Source organism: Caretta caretta, chromosome 2 (genome assembly GCF_965140235.1).
Source record: "Caretta caretta isolate rCarCar2 chromosome 2, rCarCar1.hap1, whole genome shotgun sequence".
NCBI classification, from domain to species: domain Eukaryota; kingdom Metazoa; phylum Chordata; order Testudines; family Cheloniidae; genus Caretta; species Caretta caretta.
The window spans coordinates 708,762-727,415 of NC_134207.1; the positions used below are offsets into that span (position 1 = coordinate 708,762).

The 18,654-nt window shown below is 44.9% G+C and overlaps 1 protein-coding gene across 5 annotated transcripts in view; it reads right to left on the reverse strand.

Annotated features, from left to right (window-relative positions):
• The window catches only part of PUF60 (poly(U) binding splicing factor 60), a 54,089-nt gene that overhangs the window by 30,743 nt on the left and 4,692 nt on the right, over positions 1 to 18,654 (reverse strand). Inside the window, exon 1 of one of the 5 annotated variants that reach the window (XM_075124825.1) lies at positions 12,146 to 12,167. The exons of the other annotated variants lie outside the window; for them this stretch is intronic. The gene's annotated coding sequence lies outside the window, so the exon portion shown is untranslated. Of the gene's footprint in view, positions 1 to 12,145; positions 12,168 to 18,654 lie in introns of those variants that run through there. 5 annotated transcript variants of the gene reach the window in all.

Genomic DNA, 18,654 nt, shown 5'->3' on the forward strand with positions numbered 1-18,654 from the left:
GATCCATTTCACACAGCCCTGAGCTGTACCTCATGACCCCTCCTCCCAAGTTCACTTTGCTGTAACCAAGGAAACTGCAAGCAAGACCCTGAAACAGACATGTTAATGAATCAATAGGAGGTTGTCTGCAGCCTTTGCTGTACCCATTGGTATAACTTGAACCACTGTCTAAACTTTATCTTGGTGCTACAGCTTTCACATTACAGAACTCCTCCATATTGGAGTTGTGACAGGCTGACAATATCCTGCAACATCCTGCACAAAGATTACGGAACTAAAATAAGCTTTACTGAAGTAAGTAAGTATTGAATTAGAGTTAATATCTGTGGGGTACATTGCATTAAAATTGCAGTTGGTATATGGCACTGTAACTTTTCTAGTAGTGAGGGGGATGCTAATGTACTTCCTCCATTATCAACATTTGAACACAATCTTCCTCTCCTCTTCCCCCCCACAGGTACACATATACTAGTTCAAACTGGATTTCCAGAGACTGACAGACAAAGAAAGGATTTTTAGATAAATAACCTGGTTTTTAAACTGGCTCACGGCCTTCTTCCTGATCCAGCAAACGGACAGGATTTCTAGTCCACAGAAGGTTCCAATCCCTTGAAGGGTTGGAAAGGCTTGGACTACTGAGGCCCCGTAAGACCGTGTGCTTGTTCTGAGCTTAAGTTATGATGTAACTTGTAACCCTTGGGTGGAAGGTCTGAAGGACTGTTCCTGTCAGAATCCATGTTAGAGTGGGGTGGACTCTGGTCAACTTACTACCATGCAAGTAGGTAGGTTCCTTTATTATTCTGAACATGTTTTTTCTGTAATGCTTTTTTACTGTAAGAATAGAGTAGGCTCACATAGGAAGTGCTGTGTGGTAATGTTATAACTGCAGCAATGACACCTGTTCTTGTCCCTGGAGAGAAAGCGGACAGGCCTGTTTAGGCAGACTGTCTTTGCTGGGAATAATAGTGAAGGCAGGGAACTGGACAGCCTGGAAATACCCCACTCAAAAGGGACACACACACGGGTCTCCACTCAAAAAGGCAACAGCTGGGGAGCTGAAGCCTGAGAGTGGATGCCCTTGCTGAACCTTTGAGGGGAAATACAGGTGCAGTTTCCCTGAACCGTGATAGGAGGTTTAACATCTGAACCATTTCAAGACATATTTGACTAAACACTGGTCACAACTTCTTAACCTAGACTAGGGGCTGCCACTCATCCTGACTCTGGTGGACTTGGCTTTCGCATACTTGCTTAGGCTGAATTTAGAACATTTTCATCACCAATCAATTTCCCTCTATGAATTGACTCACTGCGAACAGATCCTTTCATCTCCATGAGCTTCCCCCTTTCCTGAGGTTTCCTCAACCCAGCCCCCACCCCTTGCTGTGGAATATCAAAATTCAATATAATCTTGCTAAACACATGGATTTAAGAGCATTTTGAAAATTAAAAGCTCATAGCTTGTGGTGTTGGCACGCATGCAATATATTGGGAACCCAGCGACCAAATGACCCCAGTTTTGCACAAATTCTACCTGTAGCCCTAATGTAGCACAGCAATATTTTGGTGATGGTGTAGTAACTGAATTTTCATTTTGATGGGGGTGAAAAAGGTTGACAAAAATTCTGCTTTTTGGGTTAGTCTCATTTTCAAAGGTCTTGTAGTTTGTGCACTGCTTGATTTTTCTATAGCAGTTTGTGGGGGGGGGGGGGAAAGAAGAGTAGAGGGTCATACATTTGGTTCCTCATTTAGTCAGAGTTGTTTGTTATCCGACTTTTCAAGTGCAAATAGCACCTGGCGGGGGAGGCTTGCTCCAGTTGAAGTGAGGGGCCTGGCTAGATATACAGCTCAGCCATTGTAAGCAACGAAGTGCACAATCATTGAGTAAGATGCTGCCTGTACAATGTGTAGGCAGCAGCAAAGAGTGCCAAAGCTTCTGGGCCTGATGTTCGTGGAAATCCAGCATTTCCATTTTTCATCAAAATCAGCAAGTTTGCAGGTGACACTAAGCTGGGGGGAGAGGTAGATAGGCTGTAGGGTAGGGATAGGGTTCAGAGTGACCTAGACAAATTGGAGGATTGGGCCAAAAGAAATCTGAGGAGATTCAACAAAGGCAAGTGCAGAGTCCTGCATTTAGGAAGGAAGAATCCCATGCATTGCAACAGGCTGGGGACTGACTGGCTAAGCGGCAGTTCTGCGGAAAAGGACCTGGGGGATTAGTGGACGAGATGCTGGATATGAGTCAGCAGTGTGCCCTTGTTGCCAAGCAGGCTAATGGCATATTGGGCTGTATTAGTAGGAGCATTGCCAGCAGATCGAGGAAAGTGATTATTCCCCTGTATTCGGTACCGGTGAGGCCACACCTGGAGTACTGTGTCCAGTTTTGGTCCCCCCATTACAGAAGGGATGTGGACAAATTGGAGAGAGTCCAGCAGAGGGCAACAAAAATGATTAGGGGGCTGGGGCACATGACTTACGAGGAAAGGCTGAGGGAACTGGGCTTGTTTAGTTTGCAGAAAAGAAGAGTGAGGGGGGATTTGACAGCAGCCTTCAACTACCTGAAGTGGGGTTCCAAAGAGGATGGAGCTCGGCTGTTCTCAGTGGTGGCAGAAGACAGAACAAGAAGCAATGGTTTCAAGTTGCAGTGGGTGAGGTCTAGGTTGGATATTAGGCAACACTATTTTACTTGGAGGGTAGTGAAGCATTGGAATGGGTTACCTAGGGAGGTGGTGGAATCTCCATCCTTAGAGGTTTTTAAGGCCCAGCTTGACAAAGCCTTGGCTGGGATGATTTAGTTGGTGTTGGTCCTGCTTTGAGCAGAGAATTGGACTAGATGACCTCCTGAGGTCTCTTCCAACCCTAATATTCTATTATTCTAAACAGAACTATGCCCACTGTGATACCTAAATCATTCCCCAAAATTTTGCAGTTGGTCAGCTGCAGTTTTCAGAAGTTATTGTGTTATGTACGTATAGACAAAGAAAAGCAGTGATTTGACTCTAAGGCCTCATTTCACTTGGTCAATAATTTGAGGCTTGCTATGACTATTTTAAAAGGGCGGGATGACTAAAAATGTTCTAGTATCTGACATTTCCTTCAGCCTTCTTTTTCCAAGGAACTACAATACTTTCTTTGCGTAGACTGGATGAATTATGGTGGAAAGTTTAAATATTTTCTGCAATTCTCATAACCCTATGTTACTGCTGATTGACAACATCTTGTCACCACATTAGTCAAAGTGGATCTTTCACCAGCTTTGGAATGGGGCTCTTTATTATGGGTGCCTTTCCTGATACTCAGCAACCTTTCTGATCAAAATATAATTGTGGTAGCCCATGCTGTGGAGAAAGACCACTGCTTCATTCTGTAATAGCTATAATTTTCTGAGGGACAACGGTATCATGCCCAAGTAAATTTCACTGTTGTCATCAGTCCAATCAGCTTTTCCTAGTATTGCCGTGAACCTGGGTAACTCATAAGGGAATGCCAGGGTAACATTTATCTGCAGCTTAACCCTTTAAGGACTGGAGCTACGCTGAAGAGGTCAAAAGGGATCACAGCTCTGAGGAACAGAGCATAGCTGCAGCAGCAGCACATAGTATGCTCCAGAAAGACTCAGCCACAGTGGGCCTGTGCAAGAACTATGAAAGTGTTTGGGCTTTTTATTTTGTTAATTCTTTAATAAAATGCTCCTGTTTTAAGCCATCCCTGGTCTGGGGATGTCAGTTTGGCAAGCAGGCAGGAGAGGTTGAAGTACAAGAATCTAACCTCTTCAAGAGAGGCAAACCTACATAGAAGCTGCCAGAACAGCCATTCCAGAAAATGCTGCCACAAGGCAGTGCAAACAGAAGAGGGATTTTGTAAGAAAGTTTTCTCTGGTAACAGAGAAGGCAGACAGTAGAGGACAGAACTGAGTGACCAAGGGGTATAGCTGAATATCTTCAGTGCCTCATTTCCAAAAACTTTGGGGAATATAAGTGGAGAAGAATAGTTTGCAAACACTATGGCTGGCAGAGAGTTAAAGGACCTTCATTATGGAGATAGGGGGACTCTTATACCAGCTTAAGGATGAGCATTAGAGAAGTAAGTGATTCTCTGGACATTTCTGGGACAGATGGCAGTAAAGCCATTTTGCTTTAATCTAACATAAGTCACATAAATAGTGAACAGCATGAAGAGTTAGCAGATCAGGGATTGTCTACACCAGCGGTTCTCAAACTTTAGCAACCCGAGGACCCCCCCGCTCAGCCTTGCCCCATCCTCTTCCATAAGGCCCTGCCCTGCCCACTCCATCCCCCCTCCCTCCCTTGCTCGCTATCCTGCACTTTCACTCACTTTCACCAGGCTGGGGCAGGGGGTTAAGGTACAGGAGGGGGTCAGGTGCAGGCTCAGGGAGGGCATTTTGGTGCAGGCTCTGGGCAGAGGTGCGGGGGGGGGGGGTGGCGCTTACCTTGAACAGCTCCCAAAAATGACCACCACATCCCTCTGGCAGCGGCTCTTAGGTGGGGGGGGGGGGGAGGAGTTGGCGCTCGGAGCAGAGGCAGCACGTGGAGACCCCCTCCCCACCAGGGGTCGCAGGGACGTGCTGGCTGCTTCCGGGAGCAGTGCGAAGCCAGGGCAGGTAGAAACCGTGTTCCCCAGAGTGCTGGGAGGGAGGGGGAGGAGTTTCTCAGCAGGGCTCTTGGACCCCCCCGGAGTGCCCTTGGACCTCAGTGTCACTGACACCAGTGTCAACACTGGCTCTCCACTGGTGAGGTAACTCCCTCCTCTTCATGTGTCAGTATAATAATGCCTGCATCTGTAATTTTCACTCCATGCATCTGAAGAAGTAGGTTTTTTACCCACGAAAACTTATGCCCAAATAAATCTGTTAGTCTTTACGGTGCCACCTTTCAGACTCCTTGTTTTTGGGGATACAGACTAATACGGCTACCCCCGATACACTATTGATCTAGTGCCGTCAACACTGGAGGTTAGAGTGCTTTAACTGCATCATTCAGAGGTGAAAATTTTTCACAGCCATGAGACACTTAAGATGTGTCTACACTGCCACTTTCAGCACTTCGGGGTGGGTTTTTTTTAAAGTCACCAGGAGAGCTCCCCCCCCCCCCCCCGATAAAGTGTAACTACACTGCCCAAGTCACAGCGCTGCCGGAGCCACACTCTAAGGTGGGCAGTGTAGACATACCCTTAGTTATGCCAACCTAAATTTCCTAGTGCAGACCAGACCTCAGTTAGAAAGACGTGTAGGGTGCAGTGTTGCCTTAAAAACTCAGGTCTTATATGACATGGAAGCACAGATCTGCATGGTCTTGACTCTGTGGATGGAAAATAACCCAATAATAATGGGGGACTTCAACAACCCACACAGTCACTTAGAACATGTCGACTAAGGATAAGATGCAGAGATAAAATTTCTAGACACCATTAATGACTACTTCTTGGAGCAGCTAGTTCTGGAACCCCCAAGGGGAGAGAGAATTCTTGGTTTAGTCTTAACTGGCAAACAGGATCTGGTCCCAGAGGTGAATTTGGCTGATCCGCTGGATAAAAGTGACCGTAATGTATTTAAATTTAACATGATTGTAGGGGGAAAATATGAAAGAAACCCACCACAGTAGCATTTAACTTCAAAAGGGGAACTACACAAAAAGGAGGTGGCTAGTTAAACAGAAACTAAAAACAAACAGCAACAAGAATGAAATGCCTACAAGCTGCACGGAAACTTTTTAAAGACACCATAGTAGAGGCTCAAACTATATGTATACTCCAAATGAAAAAAATCAGTAAGAGGAGCAAAAAAATGCCACCCTGGCTAAACAACAGAATAAAAGAGGTGGTTAGAGACAGAAAGGCAGCTTTTAAAAATAGGAAGTCAAATCCTACTGAGAAAGATAGAATGGAACACAAACTCTGGCAAGTCACGTGTAAAAGTACACTTAGGCAGGCCAAAAAGGAATTTGAAGAGCCACTAACAAAAAATACAAAAACTAACAGCAATTTCTTAAAGAACATCAGATGCAGGAAGCCTGTCAAACAATCAATGGAGCCACTGGACGATCCAGGTGCTAAAGGAGCACTGAAGGAAGACAAGATGGTTGCAGAGAAGCTAAATGAACTCTCTGTATTAGTCTTCACTGCAGAGGATGTGAGGGAATTTCCCACACCTCAGTAATTCTTTTTAGATGACAAATCTGAGGAACTATTCCATCTTGAGGTATAAACAGAAGTAGTTTTGGAACAACTGATAAAATAAACAGTAATAAGTCACCAGGACCAGATGGGATTCATCCAGGAGTTCTGAAGGAATTCAAATACGAAATTGCAGAATTACTAACTGTGACATGGATAATGGACAACCGAATCTAGACAGCTTCACGATTGATGGAATCAAAAGCTTTAGTTAGGTCAATAATGACAAACAATGGCTTGTGTTCTTCTCTACACTTCTCCTGGATCTGTGGTGCATCAAAAATCATTGTCAGTGGTGAGGTCCCTTCCAACCCTGATATTCTGTGATCTCCCACTGAGCCGCCCACACACAGACTGGCCCACACAGAAACCTCTCACCCCACACTAAGCCCCTCCACACTTGGATCCTGCCAGGCTGAGTCTGCCCACCCACACCTGGCACAGAGGGGCATGGCCCTGGGGTGTTTCTGGGTCAGGGTCAGCCCCTGCACTGTGTCCGGATCAGGTGCAGTCTCACTGCCAAGTCCTTGTACCGGGGTAGGTGGGGGCTTCAGGGTGATCTCCCACCTCAATGCAGCCAGTGCCCTGTGTTCCCCACTGCCATGCTGAAGCCACATTTATTTATTGACAAATACAATTTGCAGAATTTTAAAATACTGTGCGCATAATTTTTTGGTGCAGAATTCCCTCAGGAGTAAGAGTTACAAAGGGATCTCACAAAGCTGGGGATCTGGGCAACAAAATGGCTGGCGACATTCAATGTTGATAAATGTAAAGTAATGCAGATTGGAAAACATAATCCCAACTATACATACAAAACGATGGGGTTTAAATTAGCTGTTACCACTCAAGAAAGAGATCTTGGAGTCATCATGGATAGTTCCACGAAAACATCCAGTCAGTGTGCAGGGACAGTCAAAAAAGTGAAAAGAGCATTAGGCACCATTAGGAAAGGGACAGATAATAAAAGAGAAAATATCCTATTGCCACTATAACAATCCCTGGTTCGCCCACAGCTTGGACACTGCGTGCAGTTCTGATCACCCCATCTCAAAAAAGATATATTGGAATTGGGAGAAGTACAGAGAAGGGATACAAAATGATTGGGGGGATGGAACAGCTTCCATATGAGAAGAGATTAAAAAGACTGGAACGTTTCATCTTAGAAAAGAGACGACTAAGGGGTGATATGATAGAAGTCTATAAAATCATGAATAGCGTGGAGAAAGTGAGTAAGGAAGTGTTATTTACCCCTTCACATAACACAAGGGCCGGGGTCACCCAATGAAATTAATAGGCAGCTGGTTTAAAACTAACATAAGGAAGTACTTCACACAACGCAGAGTCAACCTGTGGAACCTATTGACAGGGGACGTAGTAAAGGCCAAAAGCACAACTGGGTTTTAGAATTACTTGAATAGAACTGGTCACCTGTTGGGGTGATCTTCCAAGAATCAGCCAGTCACTGAAGTAAGGATACAACCTGGATTCTGTGTCTCCTTAGAGGAGCCGCTATACCCACGCCAAGCATTTGATTAATCCCCTGGGTGCTGTAGAAAGACCAAACGGCAGGACCCTGTACTGGCAGGGGGCTGTTCCTACCAGGACTCTGAGGTATTTCCTGTGGGCTGGAAGGAGGAACATATGGAAATAGGCATTTTGGAGGTGAAGAGCTGCAAATCAGTCCTGAAGATCTAACTTAGGGAATTAGAGAGGCCAGAATCACTCTCCTGAACTGAAAAAGCAGCAGAAGATGCAAATGATGCTGGATATGAATAAAAACAGTCAAATCCCTAGCAGGGACCTGGGTACCTCCTATCAGTTCTTTTTGACATGGCCACAACTGATCATAGAATCATAGACTTTAAGGTCAGAAGGGACCATTATGATCTTCTAGTCTGACCTCCTGCACAACGCAGGCCATGGAATCTCACCCACCAACTCCTGTAACAAACCCCTAACTTATGTCTGAGCTACTGAAGTCCTCAAATCGTGGTTTAAAGACTTTGAGGTGCAGAGAATCCTCCAGCAAGTGATCATGCTGCAGAGGAAGGTGAAAAACCCCCAGGGCCTCTGCCAATCTGCTCTCGGGGAAAATTCCTTCCTGATCCCAAATATGGCGATCAGCTAAACCCGGAGCATGTGGGCAAGACTCATCAGCCAGACACCCAGGAAAGAATTCTCTATAGTAACTCCGATCCCACCCCATCTAACATCCCATCACAGGCCATTGGGAATATCTACCGCTAATAGTCGAAGATAATTAATTGCCAAAATTAGGCTATCCCATCATACCATCTCTTCCATAAACTTATCAAGCTTACTCTTGAAGCCAGACACATCTGATACAGGTATGGGCCACATTTTTTGCATGCTCCACTAGACATTTATTAATGAGCCCGGTGAGCCGCCCTGGTAAAGAAGGATATAGAATAGCCAAGAGTTTGTACTGCTTTTCTTGGACTACTTCCAAGGATATAGCCAAAGTTTCCATCATGCTCTTCATCAAGTCCTAGAATACCTTGAAATTCAACAATTGAGACAGACGTGGATGGATTCACTGCCTCATTTGGCGACGATGCGGAGATTGCAGCAGGGATCAGTTGCTCTCTCTCTAGCAGCTGATGTTCTTCCTCACTCTCCTCCTCCTGCCTCACACATCTGCGGCTGTACCCAACTGTCTTGCCTGAGATAATGGTCTCTGTGGATGGCTGTAAATTCTAGAGTATCCAGTAAGGCCACAGATGGTGTAGGAAAGGGTCTTGAGATGAAGGACATATGAGGGGGTACCAGGCAGGATCTCTATGAGCCACAGGTATCTTTCTTCTATCCCTCAAAGACTCTTTCTTAAGAGTCCATCCCTAAGTCCCAAAGTGGTACCTGGTACCTCAGCAGAGGAGGAAAAGGACTACAACTCCTCCAAGGGAAGGGCTGTTCTGTGAGGTATGCCCTGCTTCAGTAAAGGAGACGTCAGTAAAGGGATACCCCTTTAACTTGACACATCAGTGACTCCAAAAGGCTGGTGGCTTGGATAGGACCACCCTAAGTGTTTCAAGAAAAGATGACTGACTCTGGTATTGAGTCCACCAAATAGTCCCTTGATGGCGGGAAGGGAGGGAGGGGTGGGAAGAGGGTGTCCTAGGCTAACAAATTATTTAATGAAGAAAATATATAAATAAAACTAAATAGATTTTCCCCAATAGTCATAAAAGGAGAAAAACTATCCTAACTGCACTCCCAAAATAACACATACAAAGCTAAGGAAAACTGTACCATTAGTGGAGAAAGCCGACACTGCAGGGTTTTTGTCTCAGTGGCACAGGCAGTTAGAAGGAACTGAGAAGCAATTAGACACACTCTGCTCTTTATGCCCTCAGGTGTGTGAAAGAAAGGAGGGGGGCTCCAAGGGCACCTCAGACACAGGCCAAAATAGACACCTGTCACCAAAAGAAATTGAGCTTATGCACGTAGGGCGCATGCACACCAAGAGTGGAATCCATATGGTCAATCAAATACTTCTGCCATTTCCTTAACAGCAGCAATTTTACTATCCCGATCTCGTAGCAGACTTACAGCATTGCTAGGATTTCTTTTGTTTGGGGTATATTTAAAACATTCCTTCTTGTTGTCCTTAAGCCTAGTAGCCATAGATTTTCAATTATATCTTTAGCTTCTCTTATCCATTGCCTGCAATTGATGATTGCTATTCATATGAACTTACCCAGTTTTCCATTTGTGATTAGCGGGGATATTGTCCCTTTCCATTAATGCTGCTTTCACTTTCCCTCTTAACCAGATCATTTTAAAATGAAGTCCTCTTTTGTGATTGCGGAACTGTAGTATTTGGGCATCTAGTAAAATTGTTTTTAAAAACTCCCAATTATAATTGATCTTTTAAAAATTTTTCCTCTCACTCAGTTTTGCTCGGTGACAGGTTTCAGAGTGGCAGCCGTGTTAGTCAGTATCAGCAAAAAGAACGAGTAATTGTGGCAACTTAGAGACTAACAAATTTATTTGAGCATAAGCTTTCGTGGGCTAAAACCCACTTCATCAGATGCACGAAAGCTTATGCTCAAATAAGTTTTAGTCTCTTAGGTGCCACAAGTACTCCTCAGTCAGTTTTGCTTGTGATTGTTTTCCTCTTCAGCTTCAAAACCTTTTTAAAGCCAAGTATAAATAATTATTGGTTGGGACTATATTCTGTTTGCGCATAACAAATATAATTCATTGACAGCATCCATGTAATATCAGAAAACAGAAATCTCAGTCTCATGATCATGTCAGAATTATGCTTTCTAGAATATCCTCAAGTGAATGTCGAAGTGCCAGAAGGATTCAGAACAAAATGGAAGGAAGAAACAGCTTTTAAAGTGTTCAACTAAAACTTATTTTGTGTAGAATGCTACCCACAACTTAGTTACAAGGTGGGATTCAGCAGATCAGCACGGGATTAACTAAGTTTTCACATTAATTTAAAGGTGAACTGCAAAGCTATTATTCATAAAAATAATAGCGAGCACTTATCTAGCTTTGTACAGCTTCAAAACACCTTACAATGTTAATGTGTTAAAACTTTCAACCTCCAAAGTAAACCCAAATTATCCAGTTTTCTTTTCTTTTTTTGGGGGGGAGAGGTGGGGGGCGAGGAGGGGGCCAAGAACCAAAGCTCAGAGTAAAGTGACCTGCCAAAGGCCATGCAGCAAATCAGTGTCAGAGCAGACACAAACTCAGGAGTTCCTGGTTCCCAGCCCTATACTAGTTCCACCTTCCTCTAAAGAGAGATCGAAAAAATGTCAAACATACAACACTGCTGCAGCTAACAGAAATACTCTGTACACAGGCACTTACAAGAAAACGTGCTTCATATGGGAACATCAAGGGCCCTGTGTGAGAACGCTAATGGCTTTTGGCCAAGTGACTTTGTTCAGGAAAACCTAGTTTTTTCTTCTCCTCTTCTTCTCCTGAAGACTGTGGAGGGTGCACTGGGTCTAGTACTTCCCTATCTCCTGGCAGAGCACAAAAGTAGTATTATCTCTTACCAAGTCCTCAGTGATAAAATAATCCAATTGGTTAAGAATGACAAGGTAACAATTACCCCTGAAAAAAGAAAAGGAGTACTTGTGGCACCTTAGAGACTAACCAATTTATTTGAGCATAAGCTTTCGTGAGCTACAGCTCACTTCATCGGATGCATACTGTGGAAAGTGTAGAAGATCTTTTTATATGCACACAAAGCATGAAAAAATACCTCCTCCCACCCCACTCTCCTGCTGGTAATAACTTATCTAAAGTGATCACTCTCCTTACAATGTGTATGATAATCAAGGTGGGCCATTTCCAGCACAAATCCAGGGTTTAACAAGAACGTCTGGGGGGGCGGGGGGAAAGGGGAAATAGGTTACCTTGCATAATGACTTAGTCACTCCCAGTCTCTATTCAAGCCTAAGTTAATTGTATCCAATTTGCAAATGAATTCCAATTCAACAGTTTCTCGCTGGAGTCTGGATTTGAAGTTTTTTTGTTGTAATATAGCAACTTTCATGTCTGTAATCGCGTGACCAGAGAGATTGAAGTGTTCTCCGACTGGTTTATGAATGTTATAATTCTTGACATTCTTCTATAATTCTTCTACACTTTCCACAGTATGCATCCGATGAAGTGAGCTGTAGCTCACGAAAGCTTATGCTCAAATAAATTGGTTAGTCTCTAAGATGCCACAAGTACTCCTTTTCTTTTTGCAAATACAGACTAACACGGCTGTTACTCTGAAACCTATAATTACCCCTGAAAGGCAGCTAGTCCCTATTTCTATTATGGCTATGATGGAATCTGGCCTAGTTAACACACCAGGAAAAGGTTGGAAGAGGAGGAGAGAAATGGAAGGAAGAGGGAAAAAACAGGAACGGGAGGCGGATAACTGTCTTTATAAAAGTAATAAATAGAAACTGGATACCTGTTGCTATGAACACTGCTTCTGTAAGGTGGTCAGCCTTTTACGGTGGTTTGAACTCCAAGAGTTCAGGCACACTTGTTGCAAAATTATATGGATGGGAATTTCTCTAAAGTATAAAAACACACAAGAGAAAAAAGAAAAATACAGAATCTAGTTCATTTTAGGAAATGTGAGTGACAAACAAAAATACAAAGATTAAAAAGACTTGAAGAAACAAGCAGAATGAAGCTGTAAATAAACAAGCACTCTCCCGTACACACATTTTAACTGGCTACAGCAGAAGGAAGGGGTGAGGGTGGAATGTCACACTCCCTCTCCTGCATCATAGAATCATAGAATATCAGGGTTGGAAGGGACCCCTGAAGGTCATCTAGTCCAACCCCCTGCTCGAAGCAGGACCAATTCCCAGTTAAATCATCAAGGCTTGGGAACCTGTTATTAACACATGCTGGAGTACCACAGCCCAGTACAGAGTTAACAGAATGCCTTGTGGGAAGTGCCATCATTTTCATCTCTTTTTTTTTTTTTTTTAAAGGACTTGTACAGCTCTCTCTGAATAACTCCCTGGCTGCAGTTTCTATCACCGGAAATAAGGCACAAGTCTGGAAATAATGCATAAATTTTTAACAGAGGGTAATTAACTATTGGAACTATTTACCAAGGGTCATGGTGGATTCTCCTTCACAGCCAATTCTTAAATCAAACACTGGATGTTTATCTAAGGCTAGTCTACACTCGCATATGTAGAGCGCTGGGAGTTAAAACAGCCCCGAGAGACAGCAGCAGAGAAAGCGCTGCTGCCATGTGTTCACATTGTTAGCTACAAGTGCAGTGGTGTGGCCACATTAGCAGCTCTTGCAACGCCACAGAGAGAAGTGCATTGTGATAGCTGTCCCAGTGTGCAAGTGGCTGCAGCATGCTTTGGAAAGGGTTTGCAATGCCTAATGAGGCAGGCCCAGCATCACATGATGCAGGTTTCCCAATCCCATTGTTCCAGGGCATCCAACTAGATTGCCAGCTGCTTTTCAAATGGGGGGGATGGAGTGTGTCAGGGAGTGTGTTGTGTGTATGTGGGGGGAGGCAACAGTGTGTTTTGGGGGGCTGAGAGTGCATCAGCATGCGGTCTTGTAAGTTCAGACAGCAGCAGGGGAAACCACAGGTTTCAGAGTAGCAGCTGTGTTAGTCTGTATCCGCAAAAAGAAAAGGAGCACTCCTTTTTTAGGGGAAACCACATCAGACCCCACCCCCCGCACCCCTCTCTCTCACACACAAATACCCGCGGGCCCTGCCTCTGCAGCAGGAGCATTCCACAGTAATGGTTTGCTTTGTGTCCCGGAGCAGAGAAGCATGCCAGCTGTCAGAAAACAGAGCTTTGAAAGGGGATATCCGCATGCCTGCAGCTGAGTTCAAAACAACGAGAGTAGCCATTTGACTTCAAGGGATTATGGGATGTTTCCGGAGGCCAATCACAGCACAGTAATGCAACACCTCGTCCACACTGACACCCCAGCACTCCAGGCGGGTGCAGAAAGCTCTATGCTTCTCGTGGAGGTGGATTACCAGGGGTGCTCCAGCTGTGGAGTCCAGGCGCTCTAAGTGCCTTGCCAGTGTGAACACCTCAGGAATTAGGGCACCCGGGACTGATTTAATGCGCTCTAACTTGCAAGTGTAGACAAGGCCTCAGAGATGTGCTCTAGGAACATTTTCAGGGAAGTTCTATGGCCTGTGTTTTACAGGAGGTCAGAGCAGATGATCAGAATGGTTCCTTCTGGCCTTGGAATCTATGAATCTATAACTGTCACCGAGCTGAGTTACACCAGGACACTTGCTCTCTTTACATATATCAAGAGGCCTGGCATTGACAAGTGCAGATTTTACAACACACTTTGTACGGTTCATAGAAAATTAGAAATAATTCTAGCAGAGAAACATCATCATTAGCAACACCACATCCCTCATAACCTGACAGTGTCAGTCCCGCCTTGCCCACACAGCTCAGTATCCCTCAGGAAATTATTGCAAGGAAGGGAAGATCCATTTCACCCAGTGAATGCAGGTGGGTTGCAACAAGCTGCAAAAATCTCTCACACAGATTGCTAGTCATTTTTCACTTACAGAAAACTCCCATTTATATGTTTAAAAAAACCTAATGAATTTAAACCTACTAGCCTCCCACAGCATAGAATCTGCGTTCCCAGTTTCAGCACAGAATTTTGATCCAGAATTTAAAAGCCCCTGGAAACAGAAATTCTACCCAAAAATTCTCACATGTGAAAGACGTTCATTATACTTTTAATGGGTGTACTGAATACAAAACTCCTGTTAACTGGAGAGTAGATCCTCATAGAAATTACCTATGTTATATTGCTGCTATTATTCTCCCCAACTAAGACGATAGTCACACGGTTATCTTTTGGAAATATTTGGATACTATAGTGATAGGCACCAACTCTTTAGATGGAATTTCATTGCTGGGGGTACTGTGCTGTTGGAGTAAGACGTAAGACAGCTTTGAGCAGGTAAGGTCTTTAGAAATAGAATATACTTTTCCTCAAGAGTCAGGGTGTTAATCCTAGCATTCTAATGAAGCTCTTGTGCTTCCCTAGATTTCACCAGCACTACTGAGTAGAAAAGCTGTTCTTAACAATCCTTCACAAAAGTCTACTGTGTAGTGATACTGGCAGGAATGGACAACGGTACTCCAGCTAGTAGAAGCCAGCAACTTCCCAGCTCTAATCTATACTCCAGCCACTCAAGCCCTGTGCTGACAAGTGTGACAGATTGGTGGTGGTCTGTGTCAAACTGTGAACTCCATTTTGTGACTGTAACCGCCATATCAGGTTAAGATGTTCAGGTGATGTTGAACACCAGTCTAATCTTTGAGGGTGCCCTACTCTAGACACCAGGGCCTGGTCTACACTACAAATTTAGGTCAATGTAAGTCATCTTTGACTCAAAGACTTCACCTCTGGTCCTGCTTTGAGCAGGGGATTGGACTAGATGACCTCCTGAGGTCTCTTCCAACCCTAATCTTCTATGATTCCATGATCTTTCGTTGACCTATTTGTGCATCTCTATATTCAAATTTCTCTAGCTGATGTAAGCACCCCATTACTGTGACAGAGTAAGACCATCGGAGACATGGTCAACCTACTGAGGTTGATGTTGTGCAAATAGAGGCACTTTGTGACCCCTGTTGACCCTAGTAGTCCTCCAGCAGTTGTCCCACAATGCCCCAGTTCCTGTGACAGTGACCACTATGATCACAATTGTAAACTCCTTTGCCCAAAGGTCACAAAGACCGGAAGCTGCTGCCACCCCCCTTAAAACCTCCTGCTTATTTCTGAAATGCCTTTTTCTGATTGCCCTCCTCAGCAAGCACACCTAGCTTGCCCTGATGGTGTTCAACTGCCCAACCAACCATTCTGGCTCTGTGCACTTGACACGCTCCTGCCTGGAGTAAAAAGGCGGTATTGGATCTCCTGGATCTGTGGGGAGAAGAGCTGTGCAAGCACAGTTAAAAATCAGCTGCAGAAACATGGACATGTACAAAAAGATTGCATGGGGGATGCAAGCAAAAGGGTGAAACTTGGATCAGCAACAGCCATTGGCCATTATCTTTGAAAACTCGTGGTGATCGGAGGTGGTCCCGGACTATCGGAAAAAGGCAAATATAGTGCACCCCCAATCTTTAAAAAAGGGAAGAAGAAGAATCCGGGGAACTACAGACCGGTCAGCCTCACCTCAGTCCCCGGAAAAATCATGGAGTAGGTCCTCAAGGAATCTATTTTGAAGCACTTGGAGGAGAGGAAGGTGATCAGGAACAGCCAGCATGGATTCACCAAGGGCAAATCATGCCTGACCAACCCGATTGCCTTTTATGATGAGATAACTGGCTCTGTGGATATGGAGAAAGTGGTGGATGTGATATATCTGGACATAAGCAGTGCTTTTGATACGATCTCCTACAGTATTCTTGCCAGCAAGCTAAAGAAGTATGAGCTAGATGAATGGACTATAAGGTGGATAGAAAGCTGGCTAGATGGTTGGGCTCAATGAGTAGTGATCAACAGCTCAATGTCTAGCTGGCAGCTGGTATCAAGCGGCGTGCCCCAGGGGTCGGTCCTAGGGCCGGTTTTGTTCAAATTCTTCATTAATGATCTGGATGATGGGATAGATTGCACCCTCAGCAAGTTCACGGATTACACTAAGCTGGAGAAACACGTAGATAGGCTGGAGGGAATAGGGTACAGAGTGACCTAGACAAATTAGAGGATTGGCCCAGAAGAAATCTGATGAGGTTCAACAAGGACAAGTGCGGAGTCCTGCACTTAGGACGGAAGAATCCCATGCACTGCTACAGGCTGGGGACTGACTGGCTAAGCGGCAGTTCTGCGGAAAAGGACCTGGGGGATTAGTGGACGAGATGCTGGATATGAGTCAGCAGTGTGCCCTTGTTGCCAAGAAGGCTAATGGCATATCAGGTTGCATTAGAAGGAACATTGCCAGCAGATTGAGGGAAGTGACTATTCCCCTCTATTCGGAACTGGTGAGGCCACATCTGGAGTATTACGTCCAGTTTCGGGCCCCCCACTACAGAAGGGATGTGGACAAATTGGAGAGAGTCCAGCAGAGGGCAACAAAAACGATTAGGGGGCTGGGGCACATGACTTAAGAGGAAAGGCTGAGGGAACTGGGCTTGTTTAGTTTGCAGAAAAGAAGAGTGAGGGGGGGATTTGACAGCAGCCTTCAACTACCTGAAGGGGGGTTCCAAAGAGGATGGATCTAGACTGTTCTCAGTGGCGGCAGATGGCAGATGACAGAACAAGGAGCAATGGTCTCAAGTTGCAGCGGAGGTGGTTTAGGTTGGATATCAGGTAACACTATTTCACTAGGAGGGTGGTGAAACACTGGAATGCTTTACCTAGGGAGGTGGTGGAATCTCCTTCCTTACAGATTTTTATGGTCCAGCTTGACAAAGCCCTGGCTGGGATGATTTAATTGGTGTTGGTCTTGCTTTGAGCAGGGGGTTGGACTAGATGACCTCCTGAGGTCTCTTCCAACCCTAATCGTCTATGAAAACAAAGGACCTGTGCCAGACATAGCACAAGGCTGTGGAGGCAAACAATCTGATGCTGAGCTGCAGACTGCTTCTTTTGCAAGGAGCTGCATGCGGTATTTGACAGGGACCCAACCAGCACTTTGGAACCACCATGGATGTCTCAGAGGAGCCCAAGACAGAGACCCTTTCATGAACAGGGAGGAATATACAGCATAGGGTCCAGCTATGCCACAAGCCAGGACCGGTTCAGCACTCCACCAGTCTTACTAGTCCTACCAGCCAAGCACAGATGAGCCTGGTGAAGGTGTATGTGTGTGAAACAGCATCTATTAGGAATAAACCTTTTTAAATCAGAAGGGCCAGATAACTTGCACCAAGAATACTAAGAGAGTTGGATGAGATCTCTGGCCAGCTATTAATTTTCAAACAAATCCTGGCACACCAGGGAAATTCCAGAAGAACAGAAGACTGCTAATGTTGCACCAACACTCAAAAAGGGCGAGCGGGGTGACCCAGGCTGGGCTGCTAACCTGACATCAATCCACAGCAAAACAATGGAAATGCTAATGTGGGATTCAATCAATAAAGAATATTTTCATCTCTTTGCTCTTTGAACTCTCACAGGGCCAGGGACACTAAACTAAAGCAGAGGACCCCAGGGTCAACCTGGGTCCTCCCTGAAAGACATTTTGTATGGACAGAGATAACTACATCTCTGTCAGATTTAGGAACCATAGATGGTAATTCATTTGTGTGTATGTTTGCTTGTTTTAACTTGTAAACTACTTTCTCTTAGACTTTGTCTACACTAGGCTTTTTCTACACTACACTGTGAAAAAACATCCCCCTGACTGCCGTAAGTTCCACCGACAAAAGCGCCGGTGTGGACAACGCTATGTCGGTGGGAGATGCTGTCCTGCCAACATAGCTACTGCCATTCATTGGGGGTGGTTTAATTGTGCAGGTGGGAGAGCTCTCTCCCGTTGGCATAGAGCTGCACGGGAGACCTTACAGCGGTGCGGCTGCTGAGATACAGCTGTGCCACTGTAAAGTCTGTAGTGTAGACCTAGCCTGTGTTGGCATAATTAAATCACCCCCAACGAGCGGAAGCTATGTCAGCAGGAGAGTGTCTCCTGCCAACAGAGCACTGTCCACGCTCGCACTTATGGTGGTGAAACTTATGTCGGTCGGGGGTGTGTGTTTTCTTTCACACCCCGGACCAACAAAAGTTTTACTGACCAAAAGTGCTAGCGTAGACATAGCCTTTGTTAATAAACTTTATCTAGTTTATTACAGGATTGGCTACAGACGTTATCTTTAGTGTAAGTTCTAGGGTATGTGACTGGTCTCTTTGTACTGGAACCAACCTGCATGTTTTGGCATAAATGACCATCTATCACTAAGCCCAGCTTGCCTGGGTGGCAAAATAGACTGGAGAGCATAAGGG